This window comes from Octopus bimaculoides, chromosome 16 (assembly GCF_001194135.2).
Source record: "Octopus bimaculoides isolate UCB-OBI-ISO-001 chromosome 16, ASM119413v2, whole genome shotgun sequence".
Classification (NCBI taxonomy): Eukaryota; Metazoa; Mollusca; class Cephalopoda; order Octopoda; family Octopodidae; genus Octopus; species Octopus bimaculoides.
In genome coordinates this window covers 5,621,023-5,624,501 of record NC_068996.1, presented here as the reverse complement: position 1 = coordinate 5,624,501, position 3,479 = coordinate 5,621,023, and positions in this window count along the sequence as shown.

The window sequence follows — 3,479 nt, the reverse complement described above, 5'->3', positions numbered from 1 at the left end:
ATATATATATATATAAGTAACGAGAGTAAGGAAAATAATTAAAAAATGAAGATAATTCACAATTTCTTCTGTATTGTAATTAACCAAATTATTTCACATCTTTGAATTTTGGTGTACACAAGTTTAAATGTCCATTCAGTTGAATCTTCCTGGTATTACTAATATTCCTCATGACTATGGACTATAACTGATAGAATTATGGCTTTAAAAAATCCCACAATGAAATCCCAGACCAGAAAGAGAAAAAAGTAATTATTGAAGGAATTAAATTTATCAGATAAAATAATTTTTCTACTTCAATAGCGTTTACAAACTACCTGGGACAGTGATGGGAATGAAAGATACCTCAAATTACGCCAATTCAATCATGGTATACTTGGAAGTCCAAATATATGAATAATCTAGATTAGAGTATCGCATCATCTTCTATGAATATATGTTAGGAAATTGGAAATGTTATTTGGATGATAACCTAATTCTGTGGGCCCATGGTCTTGACTAACTTGATCACTTGAAACCCGTATTAATGATACGAACAGCAATTTACCGCTCACAATAGAGCACAGTTACCATCAACTACCCTTCCTGCATATTTTAATAATCAAAAACAAGAACACTTCTATTAAAACCAACATCCACTACAAACTATAAACTATACTTACTAGTTACTGCTTGTCTCTCCCAAAACTTACAAAAACAAATATAACCGTTAATCTAGCACGAAGAATATGCTCAATCTCTTCGAATTTTGACACATGAAATAAAAGACTCTAAGGCTTAAAACAAATGCTACTTGAATGACAATACCCAACAATGTTAATTTAAAACGAAACAGATCGTACCAAAGCAACAAGCATTCAAGAATTACAAGGACAAAAGGCAATTCAAATACGCCCAGTAGACTACCAGAAATACAGAAAAATACAATATTATCCATTAAAACAATCTATTATTGAAACAAGATGCAAGAATGAAAAAGATCTCGAAATATACAAAATAATAAAAAAAACAATAAACAACCAAACCCTAAAAATTTCTTACCACCATCATATTGCTCATTAAAAATGCAATACCAATAGTCAAAAAGTCCAAGCTGCAGAACCCTATCAAGCTCATGAAAGCAACAACTTAAGTTTAAATCACACTATATTTTTTTATGTAAAAAAATGACATCAGCTGTTAGTCAAAGCATTTAATTTACGGTATAAGATGCAACGGATGCGATGAAGATTACATTGGACAAACGATACTAACCTTAAAAAACAGACTCAATATCCAAAGGCAACAAATTCCAAATCCTAATATTAAACTGATTCCACTAAGTGAAACTTTGGAATTATGTGAAACAAATAAATCATCAAAATATTTAATTTTCCAACTTTTCTTTTGCATTAATACCGTAAATTAAATGCTTTTCTTTTGTTCTGACAAAATCACAGATTAAAATGCCGACAAATAAAAAATAGGAACTTTGACTGAATAATAGCATTCGATCAGAGATATTACACCACAGTAGTTTACGCTCTCTTAAATTAATACATAGGCATCCTTACTGTCACAATTATAAACAAGTAAGCTATATTTATATTTTTAGCATTTCTGACAACTTGATGTTCATGGCTGGAACGCCGAGTTGTTCTTAATCTTTGTCACCTTGAGCACTACGTTGTTTTAATTGTTATATCAGTGTATGTATATGCATATATTTATTTCCATTTAGTTTTAGACATGCGAATGGCTATACTTAATTGAAAAGGTCTCTGTGTTATTCCTCCATTGTTACATAAACGCCTCTGTTCCACTAAGGAGATCTGTCTTTTCTCTGTGCAGACTTGACAAACATTTGAGTGGCCATATTCCACTGAAATTGTCTAACTTCTCTCTCTATTGACACGGTAGACATGAGAATAATTCTCTAAAGAAGTTTCTCTCTTTTCTCTGTATTGAGCTGGGCGATACGTGGATGACTGTATTCCTCGAGGTGTGTCTATCTATGCTTTTATTGCAAAAGCAGACACATAACGGAATATTTCAATGAAATAGTTTTAACATCTCTCTCAACTCCTCTCTCTCCTCCCTATCTCTCTCCACCTCTCTCTCCCTCTGTCTCACCCTCTCTCTCCCTCTGTCTCACCCTCTCTCACCCTCTATCTCACCCTCTCTCCCCTTCTGCGTCACCTCTCTCTCTCTCTTGGCATGACAGTCATGTAAATGACCGTGTTCACCAAAGAGGTATTTCTTTTCTCTATACTGCTTTGACGGACACGTAACTGACCGTTTCACTTACGTGGTTTATCTTTTCTCTCTATTAATCCGGAAGACACAAGACAGACTGTGCTTCACTATAGAGGTTTATCGTTGCTCTCTGTTGATTCGGTAAACACTTGGATGACTATGCTTCACTTTTCCTCGTATTAACCTTACAGATGTATGATTGACATTACTTCACTGAAGAAATCTAATAAGAGCGAAACATGTACATAGTTGTCACTCTATTTGCCGCATTGCCACGTTCCACTTTTAATTAACTGGAACTGGTGCGTCAATCCATTACGAAAAAAAGAATTATTTTAAATTGTCTCCCTTACAATTCTTTACTTTAGTTAAACAATTTACTCCAACTCAATACTGTATATTCTTGAATAATTAAATTTACTATGCTCATTAAATTAATTATGCAAGCTCACTTCACTCTTCTATAGTTAAGTAGAATGGGCTATTTTTCAGTTAAATATCTTTAAGGGTTGTCTCGTTTCTAGTACACTCGGTCATCGACTACTTAATTTTGCTAAAGGTATTTTTAATTTAACAAAAACAAAAGAAAAAAAGAAAAAAAGAAAAAGAATCATGAGTTCGAATTTCTGTAGGAACATTATCAAATTCTACTCATAACCAAGGAATCAAATTCTCTCTGCCGCTTCGATATAGAAACGCCTTATAAAGGTTTATGTTTAGCTACAAAAGGGTGTTGCCACACCATAAAATACGAAGAAGAAAGTGACAGAAGATATATACATTACACCATATTGTATAATTCAGGGGTGTGCGCCGTACAGCTAAAAGTAATCTGGCAAAACCAAAACTGCATAGCGGTTTCAATTTCCGGTTTAAACCAGCTCAGTTCGGTTGCTGCTAATACCTATGGGGAAAGTCTGTTAACGTATCAATATCCTACAGCTCCTTTCATCTATACAGCCTTCGTACCTAACCAAATAGATACCACTGTATGTATGTATGTATGTATGTATGTATGTATGCATGTGGTATGCGTATAATGTGGTCGGTGTGTATTTGTGGGTGTGTATGTGAGCGTGTGTGTATATGTAAGTGTATACACACGCATATACAGACAGATATGTATATGTGTATGTTTTAATATGTAGAAATATATATCTACAACTGCATATATATATATATATGCAGTAACCCCACCATTTACTGACATATATATATATGTATATATATATATATATATATAT